Source organism: Rattus norvegicus, chromosome 10 (assembly GCF_036323735.1).
Source record: "Rattus norvegicus strain BN/NHsdMcwi chromosome 10, GRCr8, whole genome shotgun sequence".
NCBI classification, from domain to species: domain Eukaryota; kingdom Metazoa; phylum Chordata; class Mammalia; order Rodentia; family Muridae; genus Rattus; species Rattus norvegicus.
In genome coordinates this window covers 62,945,713-62,966,975 of record NC_086028.1, presented here as the reverse complement: position 1 = coordinate 62,966,975, position 21,263 = coordinate 62,945,713, and the positions used below count along the sequence as shown (strand labels likewise).

The 21,263-nt window shown below is 40.5% G+C and overlaps 1 protein-coding gene across 8 annotated transcripts in view; it reads left to right on the top strand.

The window, feature by feature from the left end:
- Positions 1 to 21,263, top strand: part of Taok1 (TAO kinase 1) — a 117,852-nt gene that overhangs the window by 22,074 nt on the left and 74,515 nt on the right. The window contains exons 1-4 of one of the 8 annotated variants that reach the window (XM_039085329.2): positions 3,567 to 3,706; positions 5,373 to 5,463; positions 9,387 to 9,449; positions 15,436 to 15,505. The exons of 1 other annotated variant lie outside the window; for it this stretch is intronic. The gene's annotated coding sequence lies outside the window, so the exon portion shown is untranslated. 8 annotated transcript variants of the gene reach the window in all.

Genomic DNA, 21,263 nt, shown 5'->3' with positions numbered 1-21,263 from the left:
TTTGTTACCACTGTTATGTTGGTTAAAGAGCCACCATTGTGGTGCCAGGGTAATTTAGGACCTTTTGTGTGTTAGGCAACTGTTGTACATCTGAACTCCCCCTAGCCCAGAGATTTTCCTCTTTGTTGTCATCGTTAACACTTGGTCTTATCCTGTAGCCAAGGTTGGCCTGGAATTCAATCTTCCTGCCTCAGCCTTCCAAGGGGCAAGATTTCAGTTGTGTGCTACCACCCAGCCAGTCCATAATTCTGTGTATGTGTGTGCATGTGTATGGAAGCCTGTATATACCAAAGCTAGATGCTAAACACCCCCACCGAGTGTTTTCTCTTATGGCTCTCCCTTTTTATTTTTATTTTGATATAGGCTTTCTGTCTGTAGCTCTGGCTGTCCTAGAACTCACTCTGTAGCCCAGGCTGGGCTTAAACTCACAGAGGTCTACCTTCCTGTCTCTCAAGTGCTGGGTCTGAAGGTATAAGTCACTATGCCTAGCAGCTCTCCAGTTTTAAAAACTATGTATTTTTAGTATGTGGGTATATGTATGTATGTAGGTAGAAATATTGCAATGTAGAGCTATGGAGATCAGAGGAGAACTTTGTGGAATCTGAGTTCTGAGTTACTCAGATCCTCAGGTTTTTCAAGCAAGATCTTTTACCCACTGAGTCATCTTGCTAACCTTTCACTTTACTTTTTGAAACAAAGTGTCTTAAGACTAGAATTTGCCCTATTTGGCTGGACTGACTGTTTGCAGTCCCTGGCATCCTCTCATCTCCTCCTCCCCAGTATGGGGATTATAGGTGCATACCATGTGGGTGCTGGGGATCCAAACTAATGACCACCTGCTCCTGGGGCAGGCACTGTATCAGCTGAGTCATCGCCCTAGCCCCAGCATATTGTTTTTCTTAAACGACTTTAGGCGTGTGTGTGTGTGTGTGTGTGTGTGTGTGTGTGTGTGTTCCTAGTATGGTGGCCCATGGCTATACCTCTCCCAGCATTTTGTTGTGTGTTTTGGATGCAGCAGAATCAGCAGTTCAAAGCGAAGTTTATCCTGGCATAAGGAATTTGAGTCAATCTGGGTTATATAAAATTCTATCTCAAAAACAAGCAAACACACACACACACACACACACACACACACACACACACACACACTATGTCTGTCTGTCTGTTTGTATAATGTATAATAGTTTGTTTCTTCAGACAGGGTCTCTCTATGTAGCCAGCCCTGGCTGTCCTGAAAATTGTCTTGTAGATAAGCCTGGTCTCCAACTTAGCAGAGATCCTCCTGTCTCTGTCACCTGAGTATTGGAACTAAAATTGTGCATCACCATACCCCGCTAAAAGAATTTCCTGTGTTGGGGTTGGGGATTTGGCTCAGTGGTAGAGCGCTTGACTAGGAAGCGCAAGGTCCTGGGTTCAGTCCCCAGCCCCGGAAAAAAAAAAGAATTTCCTGTTTTTTTGTTTTTTTTTTTTGTTTGTTTTTTTTTAAGATTTATTTTATGTATATGAGTACACTGTAGCTGTCTTCAGACACACCAGAAGAGGGCATCAGATTTCATTACAGATGGTTGTGAGCCACCGTGTGGATGCTGGGAATTGAACTCAGAACCTCTGGAAGAGCAGCCAGTGCTCTTAACCGCTGAACCATCTCATCAGCTGGAGTTTTCTGTTTTTTAAAAAGATTTCATTTTTAATTAGAGAGAGAGAGAGAGAGAGAGAGAGAGAGAGAGAGAGAGAGAGGAAGAAGAAGAAGAGGAGGAGGAGGAAGAGGAGGAGGAGGAAGAGGAGGAGGAAGAAAAGAGCAGAGCAGAGCGTATTCGAGGGCATGTACATTCACACAAATGTAGGAGCCCATAAAGGGAACCTGAGGGCATCAGATATTGTGGAGTTAGTTGGTTATGAGTTGCTCCACATGGGTACTGGAAAACTGTATACTGCAAGAGCAAGCAGTACTTGTTCTCAATTTCTGAACCCTCTAATCAATCTATCTATCTATCTATCTATCTATCTATCTATCTATCTATCTATCTATCTATCTCATCTCTGTATCAATATCTAGAGAGGTTGTTAAAATATAGCTCAAGCTGGCCTCTAACTAGGCTCATGATTTCCTGCCTCCACCTCTTATGTGGTGGGATTACAGAATACAGTTGTGCCCACCACCACCAGCTCACTTGTTAGTTTCTCAAAAATAGTTACAGTTGGTTCTACAGAGTCCTAGGCTAGCCAGGATAAGGGGTGCCTGAAGACCCGTGTGTGTGTGTGTGTGTGTGTGTGTGTGTGTGTTTAAAATCGCTTCTAAACCCATATTTATCTCTTTCCTATATAAGGTATTTTAGTTTGCTGCTTTTAAAAAAAAGTTATTTTGATTTTTTTTAGACTGGGTTTCACTGTGTATCCCTGACTAACCCAGAATGTATTAGGTCTGTTTCCTGATTACTGGGTTTAATGGGATACCACACCGTGCCTGGTCAAATTTGCTTCCTTTATACTTAAGAAGGTTTTTTACTCACTCTAAGTCTACAAAGCCCTTTGAGAGTCCTTTTCTTCCATCATAAAAATATAGGATGGCTTATATGCAAGTCTAACTGTCATTCTCAAACTATTTAACTATCAGAACCGCACAAACGCAGGTACATAGTGATTATGCTGCCAAGTTTATCCCTGGATCCCACGAGGAGTCCAACTAAGGTGTGTAGGAATGAGATGTTCTATACTCTGGAGCAAAGTTTCCCTTTGGCAGTTATTAGTGGGAGGCTGATGTTCTGGAGGTGGGAAGAAGGAAGAAGACTGCAAAGAGCTCTTCTCCCCAGGATTTCCGGGATGAATAGCACGCACCTGACGCCCGCGTGGTAATGGCGAGTTGAGGGTGGGACTGGACCAAACCTAACATTCAGGGTAACCCGGGCCACTCCGCCCATCATAAGTATTCGCGCGCTCCCGAGGTCGCGCGCCCGCGCGCGCAGGCAGTCGTGTCTCGCGCAGGGTCGGGCCTGTCAGGCAAGAAGTCTCGCGAGATCTGAGGCTGAGATGTCTGTCGGGAGGAGGGGAGTGGTGTCGGGAAGGGGGGGGAACCTGGGCAGCGGCCGAGCTCTGTGGCTTCAGGGCTTGGAAGGAGAGAGGGAGGGTGGCGAAGAGAGTGAGTCGGTGCCGCTGCCCGCTTGAGGAGAGAGGAGGGGTCCCGTTTGCCTAGCGCCCTGCGTGGGCCGAGAGCGCGGAGCAGTCGCGAACCTCCCAGGCCTCTCGGCCCCTGGGGACCCCGCCCCGCCGCCCGCCGGCCCGCGGCCTCTCTTCTCTTTGTGAGCGCCCCCTTTCCAGGGGTGGTGGTGGTGGCGGAGGGGTGCGCGTGGGCCCGCCCGCCAAGGGGCCGCGGCGGGGGACCGACAGGGCCTCGGCTGTGGGGACCGGAGGCGGCCGAGGCCCGGGCCGGTTCCCCCGAGGCGGCGGCGGCGGCGGCGGCGACTCCCGGCACTTCCCCCGCGCCATCTTAACTGAGCCCGAGCGTTAAGGGCGCCTCCTCGACCCCGGTCGTCCCCTCGTCCCCCCCCTCCCTCCCCCCGGCCCCTTGTCGCAGAGCTTGGGCTGGGTGGCTGGGGGGGGGGCGGCGGTCTGTCGCTGGGCCCCCTCCTCCTCCTCGCTCTCCAGCGCTGAGGCCAACGGAGCGCTCCAGGGGTCTGCGCCGGTCTGCCCCCGACCTGCCGGCGAAGGGGTAAGGGCACCTCTGCTTTGGGAAAGGAAGACATGGAGGGGGCGGGGAAATTCTGCCCACTCAGGCCTCTCTGGGTGAAAGAAGAGATCTGGGGGTAGAGTGGGGGAGGGAGACAGGGAGGGTCTGAATCTGTGGGTGGGGTGAAGAAACTGGTGAGCTGGGCGCCCTCCTGTTTTGAGGGGCCAGAGCAATTGCATTCCTTTTTCCTAAGGGTCACCGGAAGAGGTGGTGGAAGGGGATGTTTCTAAGAAGGTGTGGCTCTGGTAGGGAGATTTGAGTTGACGTGCACCCCGATTTAAAGGCGCGAGGTCCCTTTCTGGTCTCTCCTCTTATCCCGCTCCTCCTCCTTTGTAGCGTCTGTGTTCTTGGGAATGGAGAATGCTCTGGGTAACCAAGTGGATGATTTCCACTCCTTCCCCAAGGAAATCTATACCTTTCTAAAGTAAGGGGCGATGGAAGCATCCTCTACCCCCCCCCCCCCACCCCCGGTCAGTAATCTACTGCAGTGCTGCAGGAGTCCAAGTCAGTTTCTTCGTACACATACCCATGTATACACTGAAGTGGGGGTGGGGGGCAGGAGAGGCAAGTAATAGTGCTTCCCTTCGAGAGGTTAGGTTTTTTTCCCTTTGGTTTTAAATCGATGACAATACTGTTTGGATTCTTCCCCTTAGATATGTCCATGGGAAGTATGTCCGCTCTTCTTGTTACTGTTGGAATATGGCTTCATGTTAGAACAGTTCTGATGTCTCTCTCTCTCTGTTTTGAGAAAGACGAGAATTCCTGGATGGACTGTTGAAGGGTCTGGTAGTTTTCGTTAGGATTTAAATAAAATCTCTCCCATTCTTTTCCCTTTTTCCCCGTTGGCTTTTGTAGTTCTTTGAGAATTATTAGAAATTATTGCATTTAAACTCGGATAGTCAGACGTTTACCCTGGGCTGTGACTTTTTAAGGTTAATACTATTTTGCATAACATTGGTACAGAAAATTTCTGAATATTATTATGTTATAAACTTTCATGAAGCAGTTGTTCCTTCTTAAGGAGATGTAAGGTAATGCACCCAGTTATGTTATGATCTATATTCTATATTCATTTTTCTTTTTTACTTCATGTCATACTTATTTTAAAAGAAACCATCTTGTCTGGTTTGCAGTACTTGTTGATTTTTGTGGTTGGTAGAGTAGAAGCAAAAATAACAGTTTTAGCATTCTGTTAAGTGCCTTTTGAACAAAAACTTAGCCTTCAAGTCCTGAAGAAGTCTTGATCTATGGTTTTTTTTTTTTCTTTTAACTTTTTCTCTCTTTAACAGAATCTTGATGTACAGTCCTCCCCACTTTATAGATAGGGTCTCTATATTCAAACTGTCTTGAACTCAGCAATTCTGCCTCTGACCCTCTTTTGTGCTGGGATTACAGGTGTAAGCCTCCACACCGGGGTCCATTTTTTAAAATTGTTTCAATTTACTAGTGAAGTGTTTCGAAATGTTCTACATGTGAATATTAGTAGTAATAAAAGATTGCTAAACTCTGCTAGTGAATTATCTTGATATTTTATTAATATCCCTTTTAGTGTCTAAGCTTTACTTAATGAGTTATTTTTAAATTATGAATAAAGGGATTAAAGATGTAGCAGCACTGCTAGGCATTGACTTAAGTTCTTCTCATGTAGTCCAGGCTGGTTTAACTGTGTAGCTGAGGATAACTTCAAACTCCTGAAATCCTGATAACTCTGTCTCCAGCCTCCAAGTCTAGAATTACAGGTGTGTGCCTTCATATTCCAATTTAAACTTTTCTTTTTTGGAAACAGCATCTCACTATACTGTGTATATAGTGGCGAATGAGTTCCCTAGCTGGCCTGCAACTTAGTATGCAGGTCAGGTAGGCCTCAAATTAATAAGAGATCTACCTGTCTCTGCATGCTGTGTGCTGGGATTAAAGTTGTGGGCCACCATGCCTGTCCTAAATTCTTTTATTTATTTCATGATATTTGGGAAGCTGCATAATGTTTTTCTCAAAAATTGAAAATTTCTGCCTTATTTATTCTTTTAATATTCATCTCAGTTGATAGCACCAATCATTTAAATCTCTCTCTCTCTCTCTCTCTCTCTCTCTCTCTCTTTCTCTTTCTCTTTCTCTTTCTCTTTCTCTTTCTTTTTTTTTTGAGGATGGTGTTGGGGAAACAAGATCTCATGTAGTCTAGATTGTCTTCAAATATTGTGTAACTGAGGCTAGTCCTGAACTGAACCTCCTATCTCACCTGTGCCATTGTGTGCCTAGAATTTGTTTTTGTTGAGGCATGTTCTTTTTGTGCAGTCCTACCTGGCCTTGAACTTGTGGCAGTCCTTCTGCCTCAGCCTTCTGTGCCCGAGTTCATCGAGCTTTTACTTCATGACATAAAGTGCATGTTGTCCTGTTAGCAGAATATGTAGCTTTCTCCTCATTCAGGAAAAATTGTTTTAATACTTAATTTTCTGCTTTAAGGTTTATTGTATGATAGTAGCAAGTATGAATCTAAACATACTGCATAGTAAAGAGTGATTGTTTTTATCTTGGAAAGATGCAAGAAGTGTGGATTTAACAATAGCTATAAAATTTAAGGATGTACACACACAGGGTATAGGTTAATTGCTTTACTGATTCATATTAGAACTAAGGCATTGTTATAGCTGGTAGGAGCTCTTCCCAAAAAATGGCAAAAGTAGGTTGGTGATCAGTTAAATAAATTCATTATTAAGGAAAAAACTGCCTGAGGGTTATTTCATGACCCCCGATGGCACTGTCAGACAATACTGAGCGCTGTTAGTCTGAGTTGATTCCAGATTAGTGTGGTGCTTATGTTTCTAAATAGTTCATCCACAAAATGGAGTGTACATCACTTCCTGTTCTTTCACAACTGCCTCTTTCTTTGGATTCCCTTTTAATGACCTAATTTTTGGCATTCTGTTATCTGATTTGTTAATTTGGTTATTATTCTCATGTTTTATAAATAGAGGAATTTCTAAGGATCAACTGGTTTAGAGACTTTTAATAATCAAAGTACTTTTTAAAATTGCTTTTTAATTTTTTTAAGCATCTCACTCAATACTGCTGAAACAGTAGTAGACCAGGGTATCCTGAACTTGCTGAAGAGGCTTGCTTCTGACTCTTTTTTTTTTTTTTTTTTTTTTTTGGTTCTTTTTTTTCGGAGCTGGGGACCGAACCCAGGGCCTTGTGCTTCCTAGGTAAGCGCTCTACCACTGAGCTAAATCCCCAGCCCCTGCTTCTGACTCTTGAACTGGGATTACAGGTGTGCTCCCTCAGACTGGTCTTTAAAAAAAAAAATGTGTCTGTGTGAGAGGGAGAGGAAGACAGAGAGGGAGTGGGAGTGCTAGAGGAGGATGTTGTGTCCTCCTTTATCACTGTCTGTCTTATCCCTTTAAAACTAGGGTATCTTGGCTGAATCTGGGGGTAGGCTGATGGGACAACAAGACCCATTGATTCTTCTCTCTTTGCCTCCCACAGTGCTGGGGAGGAGCTCATGGGCATAGCTAGGTTTTTATATGGATTCTAGAAATTTGAACTCAGACCCTCATGCTTGTTCAGCAACTGTTGTTACACACTGAGCCATCTCCCTTACACCAAGAATATCTTTTTTTTTTTTTTTTTGGTTCTTTTTTATCCTGGGGACCGAACCCAGGGCCTTGCGCTTCCTAGGCAAGCGCTCTACCACTGAGCTAAATCCCCAACCCCAGAATATCTTAATAGTATCAAAACACTGCTTCCGTTATAAAGATGTCTCAACTTTAAACTGATGAAAGTTACGTATTTTGCTGTTCTGAAACCCAGGGTTTTAAGGATGCTAGGTAAGTATTCTTACCACTGAGTTACATCCTTGCTGTTTGAAAAGTTTAAAGGAGATATAGTAGTATACAGAACCAAATATGTGTAAAAACTAAATAGAAAACAATCACTATATATTCTATAACACAGATTTCTGGAGAATTTTGGATATGATAATTACTTGTATGTTAATACAAAATAAGTACATCTTTTTTTTTTTTTTTTTTTTTTTTTTTTTTTTTTGGTTCTTTTTTTCGGAGCTGGGGACCGAACCCAGGGCCTTGCGCTTCCTAGGTAAGCGCTCTACCACTGAGCTAAATCCCCAGCCCCAAAATAAGTACATCTTAAGGCTAGGGATGTAAGTCAGTGATAAGCTTAAAGTTCTAGGTTTAGTCTCTAACACTATAAATTGGGTATGGTAGAACATGCTTGTAATTCTGTCAGGGGCCTGTAATTCCAGGATGAAGGTGGAGGCAGGAAGATCCAAAAGTTAAAGACCATCTTAGCTACTGATTAAGTTTGAAGCCAGACTGAGCTATAAAAGACCCTGTCCTAATTTATCTGTATGTATATCAAGGCATATTTAGTCCCATCTTATAATGTTACTCTACTAACAATGAACACTAATTGGGATATTTAAATTTGGTGTTTACTAGAGAACATACTCTTTCACTATTTCCTCTCTGCCTCCCTCTCTCTTTCTCTCTTTCTTTTTTTTTTTTTTCCTATTTTTCGGAGCTGGGGACCGAACCCAGGGCCTTGTGTTTGCTAGGCAAGTGCTCTACCACTGAGCTAAATCCCCAGCCCTCTTTCTCTCTTTCAAATGTGTATTACTGTTTTGCATGAATGTAAATATGTAAGTGTACCATGTCTGCCTGGTGCCCAAAGAGTCCAGAAGAGGGCATCAGATCCCCCTGGAAAAGGACTTATAGATGGTTGTGAGCTGCCATGTGGTGCTGAGAACTGAACCCTGGTTGTTTCCAAGAACAACAGCAAGTGTTAACAACATTATTTTATTTTAATTAACTAATTATATTTTTGAGTCTGGGTCTTGGTACATTATGTAGTAGCCTACACTGGCTCCCAGATTTACCTTGTGGCCCTTGAATTCAAGGTGTTTCTCCTGTTCTTACCTTTGGGTTTTGGGATTACAGGCATTTGCTTCCACTCAGGTTAAGATTGAATGCTCCTAACTAGCCATAAGAGCTACAGTATAGTTTAATAATTTGCTGGTTGTACTCTGTTTTAGTGGTGGACGACACCTTTAATGCCAGCACTTGGGAGGTGTGTGGATCTTTGGTTTACATAGCAAGTTCTCAGGCAGCCAGGTCTTACGCAGTGAGATTTTCTCTTTCAGAAAGAGAGGGGGTGGGGAGAGAAAGAATATAAATAGGTTACATAATTGTAGCCCCCAGCACTTGGGAGCCAAGGCAGGATGATCTATATAGTGAGTTCCAAGCCAGCTAGGACTACAGACTAACTAAAAAAAAAAGATGTTTTTTCCTAGCTATGAATAGTAAAACTAAATGTTATATATGGGTCAGCTGTTGACATTTGAAGTAGGATTAAGATTATTTTCTTCATGTCATCTAGAAATGCTCTTCTGTGTTTGGCTGATTTATGTATTAAAATTAGGTTATTTCCCATTCATCTTTCTTTGGTTATCAGTAGTCTATTATAACAACAAGCTTCACTTTTTCTAACTTAACTATTTAGAAATTAGGAGCTTTTTGGTGAAGGGACTGCTGTTCAGTTCAGAATCATATGAATGATCATTTAATTCAAGTTTGTATAGTCAAGTTCTACATAAAATTGGGACTGTCCCATTAAATAGAGTGCCAACATATGTTCATCTACCTTTTAGGTTTCTGAACTTGTTCATGGCTGGATTTTTAAAAAATATATTCAAGATTTCCTGTTATGAAATGTAAGTGAGAAGATAAAAAACTATATTGTTTCATTCCATTTTATTTTATGGGTGGGCTAAAGTATTGAATTTTTAGTGATAAAATTTGATGTTTAGTTTTGTTAATGGTGTCTCAGTGCTTTAAAAAAAAAAACAAACAAGAATTCCTGGCTACTAGAAACACTTTCAGTTGAGATGTTTCTGTCATCATTTGGTAACAAGTATTTGTTTCTGTATCAGTCTCTTCCATTTGTAGAAGAAGCAGATTTTTGTTTTTCTGAATTATAGTCTAAATAGTGACAAAATTAGGTGGTCAATAAAAGATGAAAGCCTTTCTTTTTTTTTTTTTTTTCCTTTTTCTTTTTTTTGGAGCTGGGGGCTGAACCCAGGGCCTTGTGCTTGCTAGGCAAATGCTCTACCACTGAGCTAAATCCCTAACCCCGGTGAAAGCCTTTCTTAAAATGAAAACCTTGTCTGTAAATAAGTAAGAGTATACATTACTAAATACCTTGCTTTAGTACGCATGCTACTCTGTTAAACATACCAGTTTGCTACTTGAGAGCCTGAAGTAGCAGAATCTCTTGAGTTCTAGGCCAGTCTGGGAAACCTGAGGAAACTCCATCTTTTTTTTTTTTTTTTTTTTTTTTTTATTCATTTATTATATGTAAGTACACTGTAGTTGTCTTCAGATACACCAGAAGAGGGCATCAGATCTCTTTACAGATGGTTGTGAGCCACCATGTGGTTGCTGGGAATTGAACTCATGACCTCTGGAAGAGCAGTCGGGTGCTCTTAACCGCTGAGCCATCTCTCCAGCCCAGGAAACTCCATCTTAAAACAAGCATCAGTTATGTGCTAGGTATATATTTATCAAGTCAGGGTTTATGTAGCCGGGCTGGCCATGAACTTGGCTGTATAGCTGAGGATGACTAAATTTCTGCTTCCTGCTTCACCTCTCAGAGCTGGAATAATAGGCATATTCCACTACATCTTTTTTGCAAGTGCTGGGGATTGAACCCAAGACTCTGCACAGGTGGCTAACACTCCACTAACTGAATTTTATCAGCACTTCTTCAGCTTTTCCCACTTTTTGCTATGTTGTCCAGAATGGACTTCCTAGGTGCTGGGATTATAGGTGTGCAGCATCATATTTAAGTTTCCTGGCTTATTTTTAAGCAAAGAAGGGCCACTTTTTTCTTTTTATAAGTGTGTGTGTCCGTCTGTCCATCCGTCCGTCCATCCATCCATCCATCCATCCACCCACTCATCTATCTGCATTGGTGTTTTGCCTGCATGTGTTTGGATCTTGGACATAAGTTGTGAGCTGCCATGTGGGTGCTGGGAAATGAACCAACTTATTTGCAAGAGCAGTAAGTTATCTTGATTGCTGAGCCATATCTAGTCCCTGTTAAATTTTTTGATCAAATAATTAATTGTAAGCAGGTGAATTACATTTAGAAAAACATGCAAAGTTCAGTTTCTAAGAAATAGTTATTAGTTAATGGAATGGGAACAGAATCAACGATAGTAAAACTGGCATATTTTAAATTTGAACCTTAAAATTATTACATTTATTTCTTTATTTGAATCATAAGTTGCAGGAGTTGATTCTCTGATTTCGCCATGTGGATCCTGAAGTCTGAGCTTGTGCTGTTATGCCTGGGAGCCAGGGCCTTACCCATCTCTCTGGCCTGATTGCTGTATTTTCATGATGGCGTTTATAAACTGCACACCTTCCTTAGCTTAAAAGAACTTGAGAGTCTATTCTTGCCCTCCTTTCACATGTCCTAAGGATTAACTTACACCATCCGGGTTGGCTGGAAGCATTTTGTATGTCCTGAACTGCCTTACCTGTTTTAAATCTTAACTTTTTCTGTAAAGATAGTATTTACTGAGTTGCTAGATTTAAATAGGATGAACTTTATCTGCTTGATATACTGATGCATGCAAACACTCAGCTGTACATTGATTTTATATTAGTTGGTTAATACATGTTTATGAATAAACATAGGGGTGTTTAATATTTAAGAGTGAGTTATAGGGGTTAGGAATGCTTATACAATGTTTGTCTACTAAAAGTGTAGTTTTTTTTTTTTAATCCCCTTATTGGAGGGCAAGAAAACCTAGTGAATTACATTCTATGTATTTTTACAAATTTATTATTAGTTTTTATTTTTTGCAGTACTGGGAATTGAACTTACGATCTGCAGTATGGTAGATTATTTATTTTATGCATGTGAGTACACCATTGCTTTATTCAGACTGTCACTGTCTTCAGGTACACCAGAAGGGGGCATCGGATCCCATTACAGATGGTTGTGAGCCCCACTGTAGGTGTTGGGAACCAAACTTGCTTTCTCTATTAGAGCTGTCATCTCCCTAGCCTCTCCTATCCTTTTTTAAACTTTATTTTGAGTTGAGGCAGTCTCTTTAAATTGCCTAGTCCACCTTGAACTTTGGGTTCACTTGCCTCAGACTCCTGAGTTACTGGCTTGCATTCTTTACTTTTGAAGTTCAGTTTATATTTTTTGTTTAGAAAATTATTTATGAATTTTAAATTTACTTATTTTGTGTTTACATGTATGCATATGTGGAGGTCAGAGGACAACTTGTGGGAGTTGCCAACCCTGCTGCCTTGTTGGTTTTGGGGATTGAACTTGGTAGTCAGGCTCGGTGGAATGTGCCCTTACCTGCTAGCCGTCAATGGGTTATACTTTTGGGCATCTTATACACATGCATATCATTGTGCTGCTCTGGGCTGGACCCAGAACCTTGCACATGTTAAGAAAGCACTTCTACTACTGAATTACAACTATAATTCTTAGGGGTTGGGGATTTAGCTCAGTGGTAGAGCGCTTGCCTAGGAAGCGCAAGGCCCTGGGTTTGGTCCCCAGCTCCGGAAAAAAAAAAGAAAAGAAAAAAAAAATGGATCCCTGGGCCTTGAAACACTCTGTAATGAAATACCACCCCACTTGCCTGATTGGAGCTTTAAATCTGTGAGGTTTTTTCCCTTTGTTCAATGTAAAGCCTAATCTAAGGAATAAAATTCTATTTTTTCCCTTTAGAACTTTTTTGCTTATTTAAGAATTTGATGTAAAATTTCTTACTGGAGTTCTTTTTTTTTTTTTTTTTAAGATTTATTTATTTTATTTATATGAATACATTGTAGCTGTCTTCAGACACACCAGAAGAGGGCATTGAATCCCATTACAGATGGTTGTGAGCCACCATGTGGTTGTTAGGAATTGAACTCAGGACCTCTGGAAGAGCAGTTAGTGCTCTTTACCACTGAGCCAACTCTCCAGTCCCCCTACCCCCTTAGTGGAGTTCTTTTTTCCATGCCTGATGTTGAAGGCATCCAGGAATACTTATATGTGACACTTTTTAAAATTAGATTTTATTAGATTTACTTATTTTATGTTTGAGTGTTTTGCATGTATGTATGTATGTATGTATGTATGTATGTATGTATATGTAATACATGTGTGTCTGGTGCCCTCAGAGGTCAGCTGAGAGAGTTAGAGACTTTAGAACTGGAGTTATGGGTTCTGGATAGTTGTAAGCCACCATGTAGGTTTTGGGAGTCTTAAACTGCTGAGCCATCTCTTCAGCACCATGACCATGGCAAATCTTATAAAGGAAAAACATTTAATTGGGGATGGCTTACTGTTTCAGAGGTTTTGTCCATTATCGTGGTGGGAAGCATGGTAGACATAGTGCTGTTGGAGCTGGGACTTCTGCATTTTGATCTGCAGGCAGCAGAAGGAGATTGTGTGGCATACTGGGCATAGCTTGAACATAGGAGACCTTACAGCCTGCCCTCACACTGACATACCTCCTCTAACAAGGCCATACTTACTCCAACAAGGTCACACTTTGTAATAGTGTCACTCCTTATAGCCAAGCATTCAAACACATGAATCTATGGGACCATACCTATTTTATTATTATTAATTTGTTTTTCAAGACAGAGTTTCTCTGTGTAGCCCTGGTTGTCTAGGAACTCACTCGGTAGACCAGAATTGGCCTCAAATTCAGAGAGGTCCACCTGCCTCTACGTCTGCCTCCCAAGGGCTAGGATTAAAGGTATGTGCTACCACTGATTGACCCTAAAACAATACTTTATATTCATGTATATATATATATATATCCCAGAGTGTATGTATATCCACCATGTGCATGTGGTATTCTCAGAGGCCAAAAAAATGGTGTCAGATCTTTTTGGAATTGGAGTTTTAACATAGTTGTGAGCCCTCAATGTGAATGCTAAGAATCAAACCCAGGTCTTCTGGAAGTGTAACCGGTACTCTTAACTGCTGAGTCATCTCTTCAGCTCAGCTAAGCTTTTTATTTAGTCTTTGTAGGTGTGTCTTTACTTTGAAATATATTATCAGAGTATATTAATTTGGCATGTTAGTGTGTGTGTATATAAATATAATTTTTTACTTTTTTATGTGTATGGGTATTTTGCTTGCATTTATGTCTGTTTGTCAAGTGAGTACTTTCTAACTACAGAGGTTAGAAAAGGGTCTCTCTCAGATCACCCGAAACTGGAGTTGCAGATGTTGTAAGCTGTCATGTGGTAATTGAACCCAGATCTTCTGCAATAAAAACTCACGCTGTTAATTGCTGAGCTATCTCTTTAGACCATATTTTGTCTTCTTGAAACATGGCGTCGGGCTGGTGAGATGGCTCAGCGGTTAAGAGCACCCGACTGCTCTTCCAGAGGTCATGAGTTCAATTCCCAGCAACCACATGGTGGCTCACAACCATCTGTAAAGAGATCCGATGCCCTCTTCTGGTGTATCTGCAGACAGCTACAGTGTACTTATATATAATAAATAAAAAAAAAAAAAAAAAAAAAAAAAAGAAACATGGCGTCATTTCGTAGCCCAGGCTGGCCTGGAACTCACTGTATAGTGCAGGTTGATATTGAACTTGCGTCAGTCCTGTCTCGCCTTCCAGGTACTGGGAACCTGTATGAGCTGTGATGCCTGAGTAGTTCAAACTCTTAAGAGATTATTGTGTGCTGTTAAAATCCTGTCCTTGTTCTGGATGAGTTTTATTTTTTCTTTTTTAAATGTCCTTAATTTTTTTTTTTCAAGTTAGATAGCTATTCATGGGACACTAAGGTCTTTTCATGCTTGGCAGTTATTCTAAGCCATTGCTTTCTAGGTTGTGACTAATGTGAACTTTATAAACTTTCAGTTTATAGTAAGTATATGGGAAATGTCAGAGTGTGTACAGTAAGGGGTAGATTATTAAGGGAAATATTGTGTGTCATAAGGTTTCTGGACACCTTGATAGTCTTTTATTTTGAATTCTATCCTGGCTGCACTGGAAACAGATGTCTCTATAGTAAGCAAGCGTTCCCTTTACTTCTAATTGCATGGCTCTGAAGAGTGAGTGCTTATGGTGTTTTTCTTTTTCAAAATTCTACCTTTAAATTTGTACTAATTTCCTTGTCTAGTCTATTTGTTCAAATTGGCATGTTTACCTTTTCTAGGGCTTAAATCTTGATAGGTATGAAGGACTCTATCAGAGATCCTGGGAAGGGCTAATACTCTAAAGACTTTTGCAAGTAATTCCAGAGAGAGCTATTTATATTAGGAATGTTTGTTATATCGTATGTGTAAGTGTCTTTGTATTTTCTTGTACACTGTAGAATTAGTAGGGAAAGCTTTTGGGGGTCGCTAGGAATGGAACTTGTGCCTTGTTTTCAGTGAGTTTTCATACTGCTCCTGAAATACATTCCTTTCTCCTTATCACCCAGAAAGGAAAAAACATTTTTTTTAAACTTATTTTTGAGATCTCAGGCTAGCTTCAAGTTGTTATGTAGCTGAGTGCTGGGGTTGCCACCATGCCACTATCTCTGGTATATGTGGCACCGATCAGACCAGGGTTTTGTACATACTAGGTAGTCACTCAACCAACTAGGGTATATATCTAGTTTTTTTTTTATTTACTCTTATTTTCAATTATGACAAGATTCTGCTATGTTGCTTAGGGTGGTGGTCACAACCTCCTGGGCCCAAGTGATCCTCATGCTTCAGTTTTCAAGTAACTACAACTTACAGGTATGCAACACTGTGAAACTTAATTGCAGCATATTAAGAAAATAACATTTATTCTTGCTTGACAATATAGATTTAATATTTAAGTATTATGGTATGTAGTTTCATAAAATTAATGTGACTAGTGTGCTATGTAAGTATTAAAGAGATTATAGAGTGCTTCTGTGTGTTACTATATAGACTTTGTATTTTGATTGCTTTTAATCCCTTTGTAGAAGTAATTTAAGTCTTTACTTTTTTCTTTGCTAAGACTACTTTGGGGCTAGAGAGATGGCTCAACAGTTAAGAGCACTAGTTGTTGCATAGGCCTTGGCTTTGATTCCTAATACCGTATGGTGACTTAGAGGCATCTATAACATCAGTTAGAGGGGATCTGACAGCCTCTTCTGTTCTCCTTGGGCATCAGGAATGAACGTGCTGCATATACGTACATGCAGGAAAACACATAAATAAATAAATAAATCTGGGGGCTTGGGGGACTTGGTGACCTGACTGTCTGCTGACCCTGTCTCTTAGGGTAGCTTTGAACTTGGTATGTAAACTAGGGTGGGGTTGAGTTCCTGATTCTCTTAAGTGTTCAGATTATAAGCATATGCTATAATTTTGGCCTTCTAGTTTGTGTTTGGCTTGGTTTCTATCAATTTATTTCTATTAAAACAAATAGATTTCAGGACAAGTTGAGGGAACATCATTACTGAACAAGGTCAAGATTTTTTTGTTTTTCTTAGAGTTAAGAATTCACGGTAGATGGGGCTGGGGATTTAGCTCAGTGGTAGAGCGCTTACCTAGGAAGTGCAAGGCCCTGGGTTCGGTCTCCAGCTCCGAAAAAAAAAAGAACCAAAAAAAAAAAAAAGAATTCACGGTAGAGCGCTTGCCTAGGAAGCACAAGGCCCTGGGTTCGGTCCCCAGCTCCGAAAAAAAGACCAAAAAAAAAAAAAAATACAACCAAAATTCAATTTTGGGGCTGGGGATTTAGCTCAGTGGTAGAGCGCTTACCTAGGAAGCGCAAGGCCCTGGGTTCGTCCGGAAAAAAAGAACCAAAAAAAAAAAAAGAATTCACAGTCGGGGGTTGGGGATTTAGCTCAGTGGTAGAGCGCTTGCTTAGCAAGCATAAGGCCCTGGGTTCGGTCCCCAGCTCCGAAAAAAAGAAAAAAGAAAGAAAAAAAAGAAAAGAATTCACAGTCAGATTTTCTCCCAGATTTTAGTATTCATTTTTTTCACTTTTGGTTAGCATTGTAAGATTCAATCAAGTATTTTCGAAAGCTTTCCCTTGTTCCCTTTCTTTCTTTTTTTTTTTTTTAAAGATTTATTTATTTATTATATATAAGTACACTGTAGCTGTCTTCAGATACACCAGAAGAGGGCATCAGATCTCTTAACAGATGGTTGTGAGCCACCATGTGGTTGCTGGGAATTGAACTCATGACCTCTGGAAGAGCGGTCGGGCGCTCTTAACCGCTGAGCCATCTCTCCAGCCCCCTTGTTCCCTTTCTCTTCTGGGGAGCGATGTCTCATTCTGTATTTCAGGCTGGTCTGAAGCTCATAGACTAGATTGGGCTCAAACTCACTTCAGTCTTTCTGTTACAGCAGTATTATACAGGTGAGCTACCAAAACTAGCTCCTTTTGCTCCTTTGAAGTATAATCTATTTTTTTACTTAAGATTTTGTCTTGGATTTTTTTTTTTTTTTTGGTTTGGTTTGGTGGTAGATAAGTATATAAAATATATCCAATACTGAGAGTGTAAAGTTTAATGTGAAACTTTACAATTTTCATTCCAAATGCCTTTTTTAACTATATAACACGAAGTCCATTGAATGTATAGATTTTGAGTCTGGTTAATTCTGGTATGCAATTTGTTTATTTATTTGCAAATTTTAAAAAAAATAAAGTTTGGGGTTGGGGATTTAGCTCAGTGGTAGAGCGCTTGCCTAGCAAGCCCAAGGCCCTGGATTCGATCCCCAGCTCCGAAAAAAAGAAAAAAAAAGTTTATTAATTAAAACAAAAAGCATATTCTGTAAACTGGTTGGCTTAATTTGTGGTGTACTGTTACAGAAATCAATTTGATTAATTTTTTTGAAATAACTTATAAATTGTGATTTTTTTTTATAGCATGTGCTAGGAAAACAAAATATAAACAGTGAACAGGTTAGTGGTCTGCAAATGAATTATCTTCAATATAAATATTAGCAGTGCATTAATCTGGTGTCTGTATTTCTTTACCTTTTGCTAGTCCCCAATAAACATACAGAGAACCAAGATTTATTTAAAACCACACCTCAGCGGGTTGGGGATTTAGCTCAGTGGTAGAGCGCTTGCCTAGCAACCGCAATGCCCTGGGTTCGGTCCCCAGCTCCAGAAAACAAAACAAAACAAAACAAACAAACAAACAAAAAAACAAAACCGCACCTCAGTAACTGAGCAGTTAAATGATCTTCCCTAGCTTCCTTTGCTGATCTGGCCACCTCCCAGCCCCATCCCATGAAACTTGCATATTATTGATCTGGCCCTCTGGGCTTCAGGCTTCAGTGTTTCTGTGATCTCTTTCTGGACCCCTTCCTCATGGCTCTCAGTCCTCCACCCTCGGGACTGATCTGTATCCCCTTTTCCCTCTCTCTCCCTCTCCTCCCTCTGGTTGCCAGACATCCTGCCCTAGTCTCTATGCTCAGCCATTGGGTAATCAGCATTTATTGATAAGGCAGAGAATAAATGGTAAGAACTGTTTACACAAACTTGAGACAGGAGATTGTTGGTATAAACACTACAAGTTGTGCCTGGATTGAAACAAGAAGTGAGGGCCGAGATTCCAGCATTTGAATAACACAAGGGTAAACTTTACACAGTGCACAAAACCATTATACCTATAGTGGTCCTTTTACCATTAAGATTTTTTACATTTATTTATTTGGGTGACCCTGTGTGTGCAGTTGTGCTGCACACAGGGAGGTCATAGGACAACTTAAGGCAGGGCAGCTCTCTGCTTCCACCATGTGGGTCCCCTGGATTGAGCTCAGGTCATCAGTCTTCGCAGAAAAGTACCTTTAACAGCTGAACCATTCAGCCTCTTTTGTTTTGTTCTGAATGCTATGATCTCTGCACTGTCTGTGGTTATCAAAATAGGCTAATTTAAGATATATCTGTAGGGGTTGGGGATTTAGCTCAGTGGTAGAGCGCTTGCCTAGCAAGCAGAAGGCCCTGGGTTCGGTCCCCAGCTCCGAAAAAAAGAAAAAAGAAAAAAAATATATCTGTATTTGTAACATAGGATTTTAAAACGTGCTGTTAACTAAATACTCTAGGAGGATACAGAAATAAGCAACACCTGATAGATACCCTCTTGAGAAGTTGAATATGATAAGAGATGTGGTAATAAATGCATACAATGCAAGATTTCTCAACCTTATGTCACCATTTTGGAGAGGGCAGGTTGTTACAGGGATCTATGCTATACATTATAGCATCTCTGAGTACTGCTCATCTTGTTAGTGGCAAGCCCTTTTCTGCTAGTTGTGGCAGTAGGTAGAATCTCCAAATGTTGCTAGATCTTATCTGGGGAGCAAAATCACCACTGAGAAACATGTTGGTACAGTGGATGTTGAAGTGCTAAATAGAACGAATGTACAAAGAACTGTTGTAGTATAGGTCATGAAGAGTTAAGGGATGTCCAGGAAGAATGATTCCTGAGGGAGTGAGATTCCTCCCTCCTCTTCTGAGGCTGACTTGAAATTTCCTTTCTGCTTAAGACTCCCAAATGCTGAGAATACAGGCATATATACCATTCCCACTCTCAACTCTGATACTGAGTTATATCCCCAACTATTTCTTTTTTAAAAAATTAAATTTATAGCTTTTTTGTATGTGTGCTAACCTTTCTTAAGTTCTCTATGTTAGAAACTTTGGGATTGGTTTTGATTTTTTTTTTTAATTTCATTCCTCATCTATATACAATAAATCATGAACTCATAGTATTTCTTCTTAAGTATGTTAGAGATAGTAACATTCTTAAGAAATTACTTTTTACTTGTATGGAGGTTTATTCTAGGAATGGAAGGTTTGAGGATGATGGTGCAAGTGGCATACTTGCTGAGCAAGGTTTATAGCCAGGTGAGAATGTTGACTGATTGCTGAGGAAGGTGCTGACATCAACAGGATTGGGATATAGGCTGTTGGTGTTGGATGCAATCTATTTCTGGGTCCACCTGTACTTGTTGGTACTCACTTTCAATTCTTTTTCTTTTATTTTACATGTTTTTAAATGCATGTGCTATGGCATAGTGAAAAAATTTATGGCCATGGATGATCTTTATCCATTCTTTTTAAAATGTTACTTATTTAATATATGAGTACTCTGCTGCCTATACATCTGCAGGCCAGAAGAGGGCATCAGATTTTCCCCTTATAGATGGTTGTGAGCCGCCATGTGGTTGCTGGGAATTGAACTCAGGACCTCTGGAAGAGCAGCCAGTGCTCTTAACTGCTGAGCCATCTCTCCAGCCCTCTTCCTCCTCTCTTTTCAAGATGTGGTTTCTCTGTTTAACAGCCTGTCTTTCTGGAACAAACTCTGTAGACCAGGCTGACCTCAAACTCAGATTCTACTGTCTGTGCCTCCCAAGTGCTGGGATCAAAGGTGTGTACCACCATGCCCCACATGGATGATATTCTTATTGCTTTGTGAACTTGAGGAAGTCATTTAATTTTTTTGGGTCTCAGTTTTATCATCTGTATAAATTAGAACTGATAATGTTTCTAAGTATTGGTATAAGAGGATTAGATTCATTTATAGACCTGAGAATAGTACTTGGTGTATTGTGCTAGTATTGTCTTGATTCTGTATTACTCAGAAGGCTTTTGTTGGCTTGTGAGATAGCTCAGCAGTTAAGAACCACTGGTTGCTCTTCCAGAGGACCAGAGTTCAACTCTCTGCACCCACATGCCATTCACAATGAACTCCAGTACATATTCATGGTACACAGGCATACATGCAGGCAAAAACATCCATGCACATAATACAGTAAAAAAATTTTAATGGCTTTTGTTTTCTCCTAATTCTGGTCCTCTTATTTATTGCTCTGATTTGTCTCCTATAGTCCTCTTTTCTTGCTGTGCTGGCGATTGAACACAGTCCCTCAAGCATATAGCTAGGTGCTCTACCACTGAGCTATCACTCTCTGCTTACTCAGACTTACAGAGTTATAGTCAAGTACAAATGAAGATTTACAAGTTAATCTACCACTTAAAATTATGAAAAAAATTTTTTTATTTAAGCAGGAGGAAAAAAGTCACTAAAAATTTATATGTGAAAGTTTCTAACATTCTAGTACCTTTTGACCCTACCTCAGTAATCATCTCTTCTACATCTGATCTCACTTCTTTACCTTAATCTATTTTATAAATTATCTTGCTTAGTTTAAATTATTATGAGTGTGTATATATACATTTATATTTTTATGAATGCATGTGTTTATGTATATGTGCACATATATGCTATAATGTGCAAAAGGATATCAAAGGACAGCTTTAGGGGTTGATTCTTGCCTTCCACGGTGAATTCTGGGGAATCAGACATAGGACATCAGGCTTGTGTGGCAATTACCCTCTGAGTCATCTTGCCAGGCACATTTTGTTTAGTTTCTTTAAGGTTATCTGTGATTGCCCCTCCATATTTTTTTTTTGCATTAAAAAACCCATAATTGCCCAGTACACCACTCTTATAATACCTTCTCTGCTAGTAATATGGTTATCTTTTTTTTTTTTTTTTTGGTTCTC